The 17,453-nt window shown below is 51.8% G+C and overlaps 1 pseudogene; it reads left to right on the top strand.

Annotated features, from left to right (window-relative positions):
• Positions 1 to 2,475: 2,475 nt before the first annotated feature.
• LOC128136626 (olfactory receptor 2A14-like) lies at positions 2,476 to 12,412 on the top strand (annotated as a pseudogene).
• The last annotated feature ends 5,041 nt before the right edge of the window (positions 12,413 to 17,453 follow it).

Here is a 17,453-nt window from a genome sequence, read left to right as displayed (position 1 = left end):
CAGACCTGCACCCGCTCAGGTTAACTGTTAGGTGGATCCCTAACTGCGGGAGGTACAGTGATCTCCCAGTCAGGATCTCTGCGCCAGGCTGTTAAACTGCAGGGTAACTCGGGAACCAGAGAAGGTCCAGATCTGGAGGGGATGGTTAACCTGTGGTTACAGGGCCTCACGTTGAACCTCCTCTAAGCTCGTCCTGTGCTTACAGGGTTCTTGAGCCTCTCGGGCATCTCCCAGACTGCCCGGTTACTGCCAGCTCCCTCGTTCCTGCGTTCCCCTCCCTGCCTGCCTGCCCGCCCCACTTTGGCCCCTGCAGCAGCACTCAGCTGAGCACCCTCCGTTGCTCCTGGGGAAAAAGCGTCCTCCTTGCTCTCCGTGGCGTTCCCCCAGCACACGGTGCTGTAGCAAGGACAAGGCAGTCAGATACAGACACAGCCTGTTGAACAGAGCGTCCTGCACACAGTGCTTCCGATAGAGCAGCTCAGGAGCAAGGAGGTGAGCTAGGTGTGCTGCCTCTCACAAAGAGCATTTTACATCAGCGACCTTCCCCGTTGGACCCTCTGCTGCCTCTCTTTTTCCCGGTGTTGTAGGTGTTAGGTTGTGTGGTTCAAGGCTCATCTCCACAAACACAGAGGAGGACCAAGGAGCAATGGCAGGCAGGGGAACCCCAGTGACCTAGGCAGAGGCAAGGGAGCACCCTGCTGTGGCTTTTCCCAGGGCTGTCCCAGGACAGGGATGGACCACGTTGTCTGGGTATGAGGCTCACCAGACAAGTATTGACTCTCCCTTGCTCACCTCACAGGCTGACGGGGGGAATGCGCTTCTGTGGCCATGCCCTGCCTCTGAAGCCCGGCCGTAGACAAAAAACTGGCTGAAACTGTGAATGTTCCCAGGCAACACGTGACTGGGTGCACGTGTGTGGCAAGGTCTGTGCGTGTGAATGTCTGAAACTGAATTCTGAGCCGTCAAGCAGAAGCCTGCTTCTTGCTACACGCAACCAGCGTGGGCTGGTTGTACATTTGGGTAACACCTGGAATAAGCAAAAGTGGCATGTCCCGAATCCTACAGTTAATAAAGAGCTAGGAGACAGAACCCTTAATTAGGAGGCTGATCAGGCATTGTACTGCTCACATAGACAACTTAGATTGGGAAAACTGGGGACGTGGGGTTCCAGAAAGAAGAGGTGGTGGCAAAAAGAAGGGTTCCCAGAAAGAAGAAGGGATCTCGAAAAGAAGAAGGGGACCCAGGAAGGAAAAGGTGAAGATCCTGGCTGGAGGAAATATCCTGGAAGTGGCGGAAGATCTTGGAGACCAGAGAGCCGCGTGGAGACAAGTGCCAGGGGATGCCCAGGGACCTTGACCAGCACCCTGCAAAACTGGTAACGGCGAGCGGCCGCGCAGCAGGAACCAAGGGGACGTTCTGCCTGACCTTCCCGGACCTGCAGTAGCCTCCCTGCTGGGAAGGGGAGTTGGATCAAGCAACTGCAGGATTCAGTAGGAATGCATTTCACTAAGGTAAAGAGGACACAGCAGTGGATTGGAAATGCTGGTTGGTTTAATGGTAAAACTGGAATTATTCTGTGAACTGTGCATTCCTTTTAATATGGACTTAATTTAAAATAGCTGCTTTGAAGTTGTTCTGACTTCACCTTAATCGACACCTGCAATCTTCATCATCTTATTTTCTCCAACAGCAAAACCACCCCCTGCCCCTCCCCACCCCCTGCAAAAAAACCCCAAAACCAAGCCAGGAAAAAAAAGACTTCGAGGGCAAGCTAGGCAGCAAAGTTGTGCGAGATTGGTCAAACTTCTCAAAGTTTGCAGAGAGCTTGGAGCTTGCAATTCAGATGTACGTCTGTAGTGGGTTGACCCTGGCTGGATGCCAGGTGCCCACCAAAGCCGCTCTATCCCTCCCCCTTCTTAACTGGACAGGGGGAAGAAAATATAACCAAAGGCTCGTGGGTCAAGATAAGGACAGTTTAATAAACTGAAAGCCAAGGTCGCGCGCGAAAGCAAAGAAAAACAAATGATATTATTCTCTACTTCCCATCAGCAGGCGATGTCTAGCCACTTCCTGGGAAGCAGGGCTTCAGTACGCGTAGTGGTTGCTCCTGAAGACAAAAAATGCCCCCCTTCCGTCTCCCTTTACTTAGCTTTTATATCTGAGCTGACGTCATATGGTATGGAATATCTGTTTGGTTAGTTTAGGTCAGCTGTCCTGGTTATGTCCCCTCCCGAGATCTCGCCCTGCCCCAGCCTGCCGTTGAGGGGGGGGCAAAAATGTTGGAGAGACAGCCTTGATGCTGTGCCAGCACTGCTCAGCAGTAGCCAAAACACTGGTGTGTTATCAACACCTTTCTAGCTACTGATGCAGAGCACAGTGCTATGAGGGCTGCTATGGGGAGTATTAACTCCATCTCAGCCAGACCCAACACAACGTCGCTCGGCATGGTGAGGGTAGTACGCACCTTTCACTGGAGTCAGAGGGAAAAACAGGGAGAAGGGAGCTGCAGCGTAAAGAGTAAAGGACACAGCATTCTTAGGAAAACTCTCCTTTTTCTTTCCTTTTCCTTGCTCCTTCCCTTCCAGATCTCCGCGGTGGCAGTTTGTGCTGCCTCACCTCCAGCACAGCGTGCAGAATGAAACGACTGTCACAGAATTCATCCTCCTGGGGTTCTGCAGCACCCCAGCCCTGCAGCGCTGCCTCTTTGGCCTTTTCTCTGCCCTCTGCTCTGCCACTCTGATGGGAAACGCACTTGTCTTTCTGCTTATCTGCCTGGACTACTGCCTCCACAGCCCCATGTACTTCTTCCTCTGCCACCTCTCCATCGTGGACATCTGCTAGGCCTCCAGCAATATCCCCCATATGCTAAGGAGCCTCCTTGGACAAGGCAGAACCATCTCCTTTGCTGGGTGTGGGGCGCAGATCCATCTTTATTTAATCTTTGCACTTACAGAGTGCGTGCTGCTGGCTGTGATGTCTTCTGTTCGCTACGTGGCAATCTGCCGTCCCCTCCGCTATGCCCTCATCACGATCTGGAGGCTGTGCCTCACCCTTGCCACAGTTTTGTGGGCTTTGGCGTTCGTATTTGGTACACTGCAAGCCTCTCTGGCTTTACACCTGCCTTTCTGTGGCCCCTGCGAGGTTGTCCACTTCTCCTGTGAAATTCTTGCTGTCTTAAAGCTGGCCTGCACTGCCACTACTGCCGATAAAGTCCTGATCTTTGCTGTTTGTGTGTGCTTCTTCCTCTGCCCTTTAGCCTTAACCCTGATTTCCTCCCTGGACATCCTGGCCACCGTTCTGCGCATCCGCTCTGCGCCAGGATGGCACAGAACCTTCTCCACCTGTGGCTCCCACCCGACCGTGGTGGGTGTCTGTGGGATACTTGGAAAGTAATGGGCACATAGTGAACAATCCAGACTCGATAGAATTGATCAATTTGTGAGCCAAGGATGTTTTGTAGGCAGCAGGCTTCAAGGACGCTTTGCTTGTGGACACTTATTTAGCTAACGGTAGTAAGAGCATTCCAGACGCCTTTAGAAGGCCTTGAACAGAATAAACCAGAAGACAAAAAAAGAAAGATGCCAATTAGAAGAACACAGGTGCGCATTCCACGATAAAGGGAACTTGGCACAAAGAACCTCAATTCGGCAGCTTATCTTGACCAATTAGACTGAGACAAGTTTCACATGTTTTAGTTAATACAACCAATTATGCCTTATGTTTATGCGCGTGTACAGTGTTGATATAAGCAATCATTAGGTGTAACTAGGCGCGTGGACAGCTCATGCTAACCAATCTCTAATTTGCTTATGCGTGAACAGTAACTAGAATGAACATATAAACCGAGCTATCTTGGCAATAAAGTGGCAGCTGCTTGATCATATTGATTGTGTGCAGTGTCCGTGACTTCCGCGTCAACAAGTGGCGCCCGAACAGGGACCCTCGGATCGGTGTTGAATTCTATGACAGGAACCGACGGAGAGAGGGTGCGGAAGCCGGCTGTAGGCGAGTGCTGCCCCGGCACTCGGGAAAAAAAAAAACAAAAAACGGTACCGTCGTGGGAATCTCGTCCTGATCAGGCGAGCGGCCGGGGAGGAGATGGGGTCCACTATGTCCAAGGAAGAGGCAGTAGTGGTTAAGCTCCTCCAACATATGCTCTCTACGAGAGGATTAAGTTATGACTCGTCTACCCTGAAAGCCCTGCTACTATGGGCGAGAGAAAAAAGCTTACTCCCTACTTTTGGAGATGCTTTTGCCATTCCTACTTGGGAAAAGATAGGGCAAGAATTATGGCATAACATAAGTTCGGGTTCAAAAGAGGCGAGCAGATATTCCACCGTGTGGAAGTTAATTATAGAAACTTTAAAAGATATGAAAGCTGAACGTTCGGCAGCAGCTTCCGCTTTTGCCGCACTGCAGCCCGAAGGGCCACAAGGGATGCCATCCCCGGCGAGCTTCACCTTTGTGCCACCACAAATTCCAGCCGTTGTTCCAACCCGTGTATCCGGCGCAGGGGCTAGTGCAGTCAGGAAATCTGCGGTAGCAGATCCAGAGCCCAGAGATCAGCCCTTGGAAAAAGCCGACAGCCTGGCAGAATTTCCACCGCCACCAGCAGAAGACACGGAAAACAACTTAGTCTCTAATTCTCGTCCTTCATCACCTAAACCAGTTGCCTCATCCCTGTATCCACCACTGCCACCATCCACTCCCCCATCCCCGCTCGAGGGAAAGGAGGAACGGGCAATAGGTTCGGGGGATCCACAACTAAAGGAACTGTTACAAAGGCTGGAGGCTCTCGAAGCCCGCCTGGAGCCATCGGTGAAGTCCGAGCCGGCATCTTCAACTTTTCCTGCACCTCCACCACCCTTCAACGCAGGATTTTCGTCGTTCCCGCAACCACCTCCAATGAATCCTTGTGTTTCCCAGGACATATCGGGTGAGATCGGTGCCGTGGCTCCTTTGCCACAGCCACCTCCGGCGACCTTATTAACAGGGGGTGGGGTGGGAGATCCGGCAAAAAGATGGAAGGGGGTAATCAGAGATGCTTTAATTGAAGGTGAAATTATTCCATCTGCGTTTCCAGTTGTGGCAGGGGCGCATGGGGGTTCTGTTTGGGAAACGTTAGACTGGAAAGTTTTAAAGGAAGCTAAGGCAGCAGTCACTCAATATGGGTTAAAATCACCATACAGTCAATCTGTTATTCAACATGTATTGTCTGCACATTTATTGACACCATATGATGCTAAAATGATTGTGCAAATGTTACTGCTTCCATCCCAGCAGATTCAATTTTATCAAAACTGGCAAGCAACCTGTGAAAATGCAGCCGCTATCCCACGACAGAACGGGGATCCTTTGTTTGGAGTGCAAGCTCAAATGTTGTTGGGGGCAGGTCCTTATGCCAGTTCAGGATGGCAGGCACAATTTGCCATAGAAGTTCTACAACTCAGTCAAGAGTTAGCTTTTAAAACGTTGAACAGAAACCTTTTAATTAGTGTGGGTACAGCTTTTGAGCTTAGTACCTGGGAAGCTATCGGAACCTCCCTATGGCATGAAATTAGTGACGGGTCTAAAGTTAAAGGTCTTACAACTTTATGGGAATTAATGAAAGCAGATCGTAAAGCGGCTGCGGCTGCTTTTGCTGCTCTCTCTCCCACCGCAAGTGAAGGAAAAACGCGGAGAGAAAAACATAATGCAGCGAGAGAGACTTTTGGAGCTTGTCCGCCTGCTCCTGTGCCCTTGACTTCTGCTCCACTCCCTGGGACTGCCGATATTAATCAGCTATCTGACAGTTCCCAAGCCTCCCTAACCATATGCTTAAAGGAAACCCTACAGAAGCAGGAGGCTGCTGTGAAGCGAGAAAACCCGCCAACCGTATCCTTTGATGCACCCCCTTCCCCCCTCCCCCCCCCACTTTCCTCCTCCTCACTGCATTTGGCCTGTTATGGGTGACACACATAAGTGAAGAATGGATGATCCAACAACCAAAACAGAACGTATGGGTAACTTTGGCAAACATAATGCATCAAGAAGCTATATGTCTTTCTGTCACTACCCCTGAAAACCCTTTTTCTACCTCTTTGGTGGGGTTACCTCTAGATACCTGGCCAGATCCAATGCCTGAATTTTCCCTTTGTACTAACCCACAATCCTGTGTCGATAATTGGGATGGGGTGTATGCACACCTGCCTCAAGTAATGCAAGAACCTCAAGAGTTAGAGTTGTTAGGATCAGTCATCGTGAATGCCTGTGTGATGTTTAATTACACCTATAACACCACTCGAAAGGGTCAGAATGTAAATGCTATTTTGCCTGTATATAGAAATGCTACAGCTTGGTGTAACTATATCTATTCCAGAATATCACGCTTTTTTTCTATTCCAGCTGCTTTACCTACGGAGATGTTTTTAATTTGTGGGGATAGAGCGTGAGGGAGAATTCCATCGAAACTTAACGGGAGGCCATGTAGCCTCGGACAACTTACGTTACTGACACCCGATATCAATATGATTCCCAGTAAAAGACTCACGATAACTAACACAGGGCTAAGTAGATGACTAACAAGTTTAAGAATTACGAGATGGTTGAAAGATTTGCTTATGCATGGCTTAATTATTCTAATTGTAGTATTAGCAGTTGTAATGATTGTACCATATATTATAAAAATAGTTGAACGTATGATTGCAAAAGCATTTCATGTAACTTGGCTTGCACAAAAACAAAAAGGGGGAATTGTGGGAGATTTCATGGAAAATGGGGGACATTTCTTTGAGCCTGATTATTTGGAGTTAGCGTAAGTAGGCCGCAGTTAGCATGAGTGGGCCGGAGTACGTGACAGCTGCAGTATGAAAGGACTTTGAACCACCAGAAAAACAATGGACACGAGGAACTTGGACAGTGGAGCAATTAATAAACAAGATAACAGAACTGCAGAGGCAAGAAGGAGCTGCAAGAGCTTTAACGCAATTAAGAAAGCTGTCATTTTGGCTTAGAGCATTTAGCTGCAAGATGGGGACTTAGGAGTTGGTTTGTATCTTTGTTAAAAATCGGGGTTTCTTTTATTCTTGCATATTTTATTAGGTATAATGTTGCTTTTACTGTGTTTAATTAATTGTGTTCATAGATCTTGTAGGTCACCTTGGCCAACATGACAGGTCAAGATTCTCGGTGCATTGCAACCGCATCACAAAACCCATGAACCAGTAGACAGGATGGCTATGACTCGTGCAGCGCGCCTGGCCAGCGAGCGCATGCGTCATAGGCTCCCCATGTTGCAACCAAGGCGGATTTTGGCACCCGCTGGCCACGTGTGCTGAAATACGTTCCTCTGCAAATGTATAAATACCGGGATTTTCCGAAGAGCATCGGGCTGGTGTACGGCAAGGCCATCGTTGCCTCTATGGGGACGCCCATGTAAAGCTGGCACCTACCGATTGCTGGGCTGAGTTTGCGGTGCAAGACGGCATGCAATGTTGCAGAATCGAGCTGCTATTGATTTTCTGTTGCTAGCACATGGTCACGGTTGTGAAGATTTAGATGGAATGTGTTGTATGAATTTATCTGATCACTCTGAATGGATCCATAAAGCTATACAAATGATGAAGGACCAAGTTCAAAAACTGCAGGTTAGTGATGGTTTGGGATGGTTAGACAGGCTGTTTACCCACTGGGGAATTATGGGATGGATAAGAGATCTGTTAAAAATGTTGGGAATTGTTTTGTTAGTATTGGTAGTCTTGTTATTAATTATCCCTTGTATACTCAGTTGTTTAGGAAGGATGGTACAGAATGCAATGGCTAAAGTCTGGATTGTTCAAAAACAAAAAGAGGGATTTGTGGGATACTTGGAAAGTAATGGGCACATGGTGAACAATCCAGACTCGATAGAATTGATCAATTTGTGAGCCAAGGATGTTTTGTAGGCAGCAGGCTTCAAGGACGCCTTTGTAGGCAGCAGGCTTGTGGACACATATTTAGCTAATGGTAGTAAGAGCATTCCAGACACCTTTAGAAGGCCTTGAACAGAATAAACCAGAAGACAAAAAAAGAAAGATGCCAGTTAGAAGAACACAGGTGCGCATTCCACGATAAAGGGAACTTGGCACAAAGAACCTCAATTCGGCAGCTTATCTTGACCAATTAGACTGAGACAAGTTTCGCATGTTTTAGTTAATACAACCAATTATGCCTTATGTTTATGCGCATGTACAGTGTTGATATAACCAATCATTAGGTGTAACTAGGCGCGTGGACAGCTCATGCTAACCAATCTCTAATTTGCTTATGCGTGAACAGTAACTAGAACGAACATATAAACCGAGCTATCTTGGCAATAAAGTGGCATCTGCTTGATCATATTGATTGTGCGCAGTGTCCGTGACTTCCGTGTCAACAGCAAGTAATCTTTATTGGAAAATGTTCTGCTATGACTGTGCTTGTGAATACTTAGCCCGGTGCAACTGTGACTCTCGGGAGGAGATTAACTCAAGGGCGTGCCTGCCTCTGTCAGCTTGATATAGCTGATAGATTATAAAGATATAACCTCCTTCCTTTTTCCTCAGATTGCATTATTTCTTCTTTTCTTGGGTACAGTTTTAGGTTACCTATGTTATAAAGACCTGGATAATTTTTCTTGAGTCAAGTTATTTAATGAATCACTCAGGACAATTACTGTTTGAGTGAATTGACTTTGGATCTTCATGAACTTCTTCCTGAAGACAAAACTGGGTTTGCATCGTTGGGACTAAAGGAGAAGAAGATACTGCAGAACTACCAGGGGGTTCTCTGAGTTTATAGTCGCACTGGTAACACTGGAAGCGAAAGCTGAATTTGCTTGCCTCTTCACCATATGTCGATAATAATAATATCGATAAAGACTATGTATTCAGTGCTATACTTTTGCACAGTTTCACAGCAATGTGCAGACATTTGAAAGTAGTGCAGGCTCTTCTCAACTCATTTCCTCTTTGAGATGGTAAAATATATTTTCTGAAAGGTAGAGAAGATGAAACTATGTCAGTTGATTTGCTTAGGCTATGCTGCTTAGGGAGCTACCGTGGAACCGATCCTTTCCGTGTCCACTGCGTTGCACCCTGGAGGTTCACCTTCCCGTGAGGGGCGGCGGGGGGCGTGTGTCATACCGACAAGTCACCTCCAGCAATCATTCCACAGGCTGTGGCTGTGCCCAGGAGGCCCGGGGGTCTCTCCCTGCCCTTGGTGGCCATGCCCTGGGCCCAGCTGCTGGGTGTCCCTGACGCCTGCTCTGCCACTCGGCTCCCAAGGCCAAGCCTGGTGCTGTTCCTCTTCTCTCGGGCCATGGCAGAAACCAAGCGTGCAGCGCAGAGACCGCCCCTATTAGCCGTCCCCTCTCTGCGCCAGAGCTAAAGCCTATGCGGCCCCGCAGCCAGGAGGAGCGGGGACTTGATGTGGCTGGACACAACCCCTTTTCCTGGGGAGAAAGGGGGGGTGATTTTGGCAGCTGCAGCCTGGAGGCAAGCCAAAGTGTAGCCAGAGCCCTAGGCCGGGATGGTGGGTGCCAACAGCCCGCCACGGAAGTAAGCCAGGCTTTGAGAAACAAGTGCGCGGCGGTGAGCCTGGTGTGGTGGAAGGAAAGGTTGGTGGTATTCAGACCTGGACCATTTGGATCCGTGACCAAAGCCCAGCCAGGCAAACGGCAGCTCTTCCAAACTGTCAAAATAGCCCATTGCTGCTGTCGCCGTCATATCCCCTTGTCCCACTGAAACCAAGCTGCGCAGCCTCTCTATTAAACGCACCCGTTGGCCGTGTTTCTACGGGATACAAAACGCGCTTCAGCCACGGGGTAAAAGCTTCAGAGCTCCTTTGTGACTTGAAGCTTTCCGAGAGTTCTTTGCCTACCTCGGTTTGTGGGAAGATGTTCGGATCTTACCTCAAACCCTGGCAAGTCTCCTTTTCCTTTAGGATTTAGTATTTTGAGTACTGAGAGACTGAGAGGGGTACTCTCCTTGCCATTTTGTGCGTTGGTGCCAAAATTGATCTGTACCTTCAGACTATGTAAATAAGGGCATTTATGCCACAGACATTCCTTTGGTTGTGGTGATGCCAGAGGTGAAAGACAGGGGTTTGGTTCCCTCTGCAGGAACTCTGCAGAGATGCAGAGAGCACGCATGGTTTCCTCACCATTCCCTTACCAGCGCACCAAGGGACATTTGCTGCTGCACTGTCAGGGGAGGTTTGGACTTGACGTGAGGAGACATTTCTTTCCCAAGAGGGTGGTCACACCCTGAAACAGGCTTCCTGGAGAGGTGGTGGATGCCCCATGCCTGTCAGTGTTGAAGAGGCATTTGGTCAATGCCCTTAATACCATGCTTGGAACTTTTGGTCAGCCCTGAAATGGTGGGGTAGTTGGACTAGGTGATCGTTGTAGGTTCCTTCCAGCTGAACTATTCTATTCTATTCTGCTCTGTTCTGTTCTATTCCATTCTACTCTACTCTGTTCCCTGTGCTCACCATGAGTCAAATACCGATGAGAGTGTTACTGGCCTGAAACGCCAGGGGCCTTTCAGCTCCCAGAACACTTTGAAGGACACATGACACAAAGGTTACGAGTGGAAACAGGGTATTACTTTTATTTTTCTGAGTCTGCTTCGGAGCCGATGCTCACAAGCATTAACACGGTGTGCCCGTGTAGCCAGGAGCAGGCTGATGCATTCTTCAGTTGAGCTTGAGAAGACATTCTTTGCAGCCTGGCAAAGGCAAGTCAGAGAGCTACAGAAAGTAGCAGCAGGAATACAGGCCAAGCAGTCCCTGTATCCTGAAGAGTGAGACCGTGAAGAATGAGGATCAGGACCGACCACACGCCAAAGAAGAAGAAGAAGAAGAAGAAGAAGGAGGAGGAGGAGGAGCAGGAGGAGCAGGAGGAGCAGGAGGAGGAGGTGTGTGGTACCGTGGGGTATTTTCCAAAGTATGACAGGTAGAGGTGAAAAGCGTATTTTTGCGTTCGGCTACTTGCTCCGCCGCTGTGCTTCTTGGCCAACGATGCATGAAAGGCGCTCTCGTGCCGGCCCTGCGCTTGATTTGCATGCAGGGAGAGGTGAAAAGTGGCAGCTCCTGATGGGGCAGCAAGCCTGGAGCCCTTCCAAGCACAGGCTGTTTTGCCCAAGCCAGAACCCCTGGGGAAATGGAGCTAAGGGAAGAGCAGAGCTCGCTCCCGCTCCAGACTTGCGCTGGGCAAGAGAGCCCGAGAGAGCCAGGGCACGAGCGGTGCCTTGGAGGTGCAAGAGCAGCAGGCAAGGACCTAGGCGAAAGGGCCCAGAGGAGCCCTGACAAGGGGCTGTGCTCAGTGCTACAGAGGACAAGAAGCAACCCCCCGGGAGCATCCCTTGGAGCGCGCCGTGGGAGTCAGAAAGCTTCCTCCCCCCGGATGCGGGGCACGAGGGCCACCTTCGTGGAGCACGAGCAGCAGGCACCTAGCCACAACGGCCCAAAGGAGCCCTGGCGAGGGGCCGTGCTCAGTGCTGCAGAGGAAGGCAAAAAACCCCCGGGGACACTTGCTAGCCCACCGTGGGGGAAAAAAAGCCTTCCTCCCCCCAGCTGCAGGGCATGAGAGGCCATCTTCATGGTGCACGAGCAGCAGGCAGTAACCTAGCCACAACAGACCGGAGGAGCCCTGACAAGTGGTCCTGCTCAGTGCTGCAGAGGAAGGCAAAAAACCCCCGGGGCCCAGTGCCAATCTGCCCCGGGGGAAAATTCCTTCCTGACCCCAGAGCTGGCGATCGGCTATTCCCTGAGCACGTGAGCAAGACCTGCCTCCTGGTCCCACAGGCTGGTCATGCCTCCCAGGGGATGCCCAGCCCCAGATTTCGTCAAGGCCGCTACCCAAGACGATTTTTCTCCTTTGCAGGAAGCTCTCTCCTCCGGGATCGACCCAAGGCTCCTCCCAGGTGTCTCCCAGAGTGTTTTGACCTCTGCGTTCAGGACCGGAGATCCCAGCTACCTGCCCCAGACTCCTCCAAGTAAGTAGCTCGATACATTTTTTTTTCCTTTAGAGAAATCTCTACTCCGACAGCCACCTGAGACTCTTCCCAGGCATCTCCCAGAGTCTTTTGGCCTCTGCTTTCCGTACCTAACATCTCAGGTAGCAGCCCCAGACTCCTCCAGGGAAGCCACCCAAGATGATTTTTCTCTTTTGCAGGAAGCTCTCTCCTCCGGGATCGATCCAGGTTTCCTCCCAGGCGTCTCCCAGAGTGTTTTGACCTCTAGTTTACGAACGTAAGATCTCAGGTATCAGCCCCAGACTCCTCCAAGGAAGGTACCCGGGAGGTTTTTTTCTTTTTTGGAGGATGGTCTCCCCTCCAGCATTCCCCTGTGACTAATCCCAGTAACTCCCAGAGTCTTTTGACCCTTTCTTATAGGGACCTCAGATCCCATGTAGCAGCCCCAGACTCCTCCAAGACAGCTACCCAAGATGATTTTTCTATTTTTGCGGAAGCTCTCCCCTCCAGGATCCCCCTGTGACTCCTTCCAGGCATCTCCCAGAGTCTTTTGGCCTTTTCTTGTAGGGACCTGAGATTCCAGGTAGCAGCCCCAGACTCCTCCAAGGAAGCTACCCTTCAGGTTTTTTCCTTTGGGGAGGAAGCTCTCCCCTACGGGATCCGCCTGTAACTCCTCCCAGTAGCTCCCAGAGGCATTTGACCTCCCTTTTAGGGACCTGAGATCCCGGGTAGCAGCCCCAGACGTCTCCAAGGAAGCTACCCTTGAGGTTTTTGGGGGTTTTTTTGGAGGAACCTCTCCTATCCAGGATAGACCCAAGGTTCCTGCCAGTAACTCCCAGAGGCTTTTGGCCTTTACTTATAGGGACCTATAATCCCAGGTAGCAGCCCCAGACTCCTCGAAGGAAGCTATGCAAGATGATTTTTCTCCTTTGCAGGAAGCTCTTTTCTCTGGGATTGACCCAAGACTCTTCCCAGGTACTTCCCAGAGTTTTTTGACCTCTGCTTTATGTACCTAAGATCTCAGGTCTCAGTCCTAGACTCCTCCAAGGAAGCCACCCTTGAGGTTTTTTTCTTTTTTGGAGGAAGTTGTCCCATCCAGGATCCCCCTGTGACTCCTCCCAGTAACTCCCAGGGTCTTTTGACATCTCTTTTAGGGTCCTGAGATCCCAGGTATCAGCCCCAGACTTCTCCAAGGCAGCTACCCAAGATGTTTTTTGTCCTTTGGAGGAAGCTCTCTTCTCCGGGATCGACCCAAGACTCCTCCCAGGTATCTCTCAGAGTCTTTTGGCATCTGCTTTAAGTACCGAAGATCTCGGGTCACAGCCAGACTCCTCCAAGGCAGCTACCCAACATGATTTTTGTCCTTTTGAGGAAGCTCTGCCCTCCAGGATCCACCCACCTCTCCGGACAGGCTGCAGAAGTGGGCCTATGTGTATCTTATCAAGTTCAACAAGGCCAGGGGCATGGTACTGCACCCAGTTTGGTGCAATCTCCGGTATCAGTACAGGCTGGGGTTTGAAGTGATTGAGAGCAGCCCCATGCACGACTTGGTGGATGAAGAGCTGGACATGAGCTGACAATGTGCCATTGCAATCCAGAACGCCAACCGTATCCTGGGCCACATCAAAAGAAGCATGGCTGGCAGGTCGAGGGAGGGGATCCAGCCCCTCTCCTCTGCTCTGGTGAGACCCCCACCTGGCATACTGCATCCAGCTTCGGAGTCCCCGGCAAAAGAAAGACATGGTCCTGGTGGAGTGGGTCCAGAGGAGGGCCACAAAAATGATCAGAGGGAGGAGCACCTCTCCTGTGAGGAAAGGCTGAGAGAGCTGGGGTTGTTTATCCTGGAGAAGAGAAGGCTCCAGGGAGACCTTACTGCAGCCCTTCAGTACTTGAAAGGGGGCTTCTTTGAAAGATGGGGACAGACTTTGCAGCAGCACCTGTAGCGACAGGACAAGAGGGAATGCTTTTACACTAAAAGAGGGTAGATTTAGACTAGCTCTAAGGGAGACATTTTTTACAGTGACGGTGGTGAGACACTGGCACAGGCTGCCCAGAGAGGTGGTAGCTAGATGCCCTATCCCTGGAAACATTCAAGGCCAGGTTGGACGGGGCTCTGAGCAACCTGATCTAGTTGAAGATGTCCCTGCTCATTGCAGGGGGGGGTTTGGACGAGATGACCTTTAAAGGTCCCTTCCAACCCAAACCATTCTATGATTTCTCTGTTGTTTCCCTCTTGGCTCCCATTACCTCAGGAGCCCCTGGCTCATCTCTCTTAAGACTTCACAAGTGTGTTCCAGTGTACCCCTCACGTCTTGGAGCAACAGGCCGAGGGTCCTCGCTAGCACCCCGTCCCCCTAACCTTGGCATGTCGCCCCACAGCTTGTCAAGGGCGAGCCTGATAGTATCCCTCTCCCCCTTGTGGCAGTACACACACAAACACACACCCCCTCCAGGAAACAAAACTCCAAACAGGGAGAAGAGAGAAAAAACCCCAAACCCTAGAGGCCGCAGGTTGAAAATTGAACTTACCAATCGAGAAGCGCCAGGTATACTGAAGTGACCTTTTGGCCAATGGGGAGTAAAATGACCGCAGATCAGATTCGACAAGGGTATAAAGAGGGTCCCGCCAGAGGACATTTTGGAATCAGTCCTCCCGAGAGCAGCGGATCTGCAGTCAGGGACTCCCCCTTGGGTCGGGACGCCGCCCGAGGTAACTCCTCGAGGTAGAGAGCCCTCATCTTTTAGGTGAGTGATACGCGCATTTTGAGTCATCATTTTAAATCTTAAGAATTCTTAAGAAGTCGGTTGTGTGGTATTAATTCCCCTTACATCATTGAGCCTGTGGTTTACAAAATGTTACCGGAGTTCTAACTAACTTTTTACTAAAGAATAAAGCTGAGCTTTAACACCTGTGGGATTTGATTGTGCGTGCCTCTGTAACATCCCTTCGAGTGTAGGTTAAAGCTCTGCCAAGGAGGCCCGCTAGCTCGTGAGCCAAGACCCCCTTCTCCCTTTGAGAAAGGCGAATCCCATCTGACACCAGCAGGCCTGGGGCCGTGCCGGCCACCCCATTATCGAAAAACCCAAAAGTCTGGCGGGGACACCAGCCACGACCCACGTATTAACGGACCGGGTCCGTCTCTTTCTTCCAGTGCCGCTGCCCGCAACTGGAAGGAGAGAGGGAAAAATAACCCGTGTTCCAGATTCCCCTCCCAACCATCCCAAGGCCCCAAAGTCTCTTTCGATCGCCCTCGGACCACGCGTTGCAGCTTCGTCGCCACCCAGGCGGAAGAGCAGTAGTGGGCAATAGCCCGTGGGCCGTCCCAGGCTAGGAAGTTTCCCAGTGCTGCCCTGAACCCGGGCCCCGGGGAGGCAGCAGGCTTCCCTAAGAGGAGGCTCTGTCCGGCATCTCGGACCCTCTGTTCCCCTCAGAAGGGAGTCACCCACACCCCTAAGCCGTCTTTGCTTCCTCGGGGAGGCGGTCGTAGGGTAGGGGGTAGGCCTTTCTGACCGTGGCAACACCTCTGGCGTAGCTGGTCCGAGCTCCACAGCCTTCCTGGACTGGCCTTCCACCTCCGGAGCCTCAGGCACCTGGGAAGGCGAGGAGGGGGTTCACCTGCCGCCCCCAGCCTGGCCTCGCCTCCTTTCCTTTTTCCTTTCCTTTCCCCTTTCCTTTCCTTTCCTTTCCTTTTCCCTGTCCTTTCCTTTCCTTTCCTTTTCCTTTCCTTTTCCTTTCCTTTTCCCTGTCCTTTTTCTTTCCTTTTTCCTTTCCTTTCCCTTTCCCTTTCCCTTTCCTTTCCTTTTCCTTCCCTTTCCCTTTCCCTTTCCCTTTCCCTTTCCCTTTCCCTTTCCTTTTCCTTTCCTTTCCCCTTTCCTTTCCTTTTTCCTTCGCTTCGGAAAGGGCTGGGGGTGGCGCGGCCCCTGGGCCGAGACCTGCCGCTCCGCTCCGCTGCGGGCCGGGCCGGCTCCGGGGCAGCTCGCCTCGGCGACCGACTGCCGGTTGCAGTGACAGCCGGGCAGCGGCCCCAGGCTGCTCCAAGGAAGCTCCCGGAGACGAGGGTTCTCCTCTGGAGGAAGCTCTCTCCGCCGGGAGCCACCCGCCACTCCGTCCGTCCTCGGGTCCCCCTTGTCCCGGCAGGCTGCGCTGGGGCCCGGGAAGGGCCTCGGGAGAGCCCCGGGGCTGCGCTGGGGCCGGGGCCGGGGCCGGGGCCGGGGCCGGCTCTGTCCTGGCGGCGACCCCCCCTGCGGCGGGGGCACGGGAGGACCCCCTTTGGTCCGCCCCGGGACCCGGGACGGACTGACAGCGCTGCCCTCACAGCGGGGGGGGGACGGACTGACTGACAGCGGCGGGGCGGGGGTGTCGCCCCCCCTCCAGGCGCTGGGGGACGGCATCGCATCCCCCTCGGCCGCCCCTTCCTTCCCCAGGCAGAAGAAACGGCGGGGGGGGCAGGGCGGCAGACAAAAGGGGGTCCCTCGCCTCCCCTGCGACACACGGCCATGGGGGCTTCCTCCCCTGAACCGCTCCGCTCTGCCACAGATTGCCGCCAGGTCCCCGCTAGCAAGTGGGCCCGGGGTTCAAAAAGCAAGTGTCCGTGTGTGTGTGTGCAGGGGGGGGCGTGGGGGCTGTGTATCTAGCTCGCTAGCTCTCTCTCTCTCGAGCTAGTGCAACTGTAATTGCCAACAAGCGGTAACAGCAACTATCGATCCCAGGAGCACCTGGTGTCTATACAGTATTTTGATACAAACTTATCATCTCCAAGAAAGTAAATCGCAAAAAAAGCAAAGCCAGCAGCAGGACAAGCAGCGCCGGGGCAGAGGAGATTCCCCCTTTTGGGGAGGGAGTGGGTAAGTAGCACAAAAACGCCCGGCGGGAGGAGGAAAAACGGAGAAGCCTTTTCCAGTTCCGACTTCCCTCACCCACGAGCTCTCCGGCCTGATCACGCTGACTTCAGCAGCTAGGAGCATCAAGGTCCACAGTCACCAGTGCCGACAACACGGCACCGGTGCCACGAGCCCAGGTACCGCTGGAAGTGATGTCAGATGCAGAAAACCCTGTGGTAGATTAGAAAGTCCTGTTCTAAATTTAGTCAGTTAGCCAAGATCAGCCTGATCTTTTCCAGTCTTCCTGTTTAATGATGCCTCACCTGGAGCACCAATGCTGATCCTTTCTGTCCTTCCTCATGGATGGTGCGTCCCTCTTGGCAGGAAAATGAACCACTGACCCGATACAGAGCGACTGAGCGGTCAAAGCGAGGAGGGGATACCTCCTCAAAGGACCACCGAAGACCAGCCGAGACCCACGCACGTGCGGAGAAGGCACCTGATGCGTCAGGGTTACGTCCTGCTACGCGTATGCATCAGATAGTTTGAATATGTATTAGGTAGGAGTAGTTTGATAAATTAGATGCAACTGTTACTGTATAAAAGGGACACAGCTGATGAATCTGGCGTGCTTGATTTGTGCAAAGTCCACGGAGCACC

This window comes from Harpia harpyja, chromosome Z (genome assembly GCF_026419915.1).
Source record: "Harpia harpyja isolate bHarHar1 chromosome Z, bHarHar1 primary haplotype, whole genome shotgun sequence".
Taxonomy (NCBI): Eukaryota; Metazoa; Chordata; class Aves; order Accipitriformes; family Accipitridae; genus Harpia; species Harpia harpyja.
The sequence above is the reverse complement of the archived record's forward strand: the minus strand, read 5'-3'. Positions and strand labels throughout refer to the sequence as shown.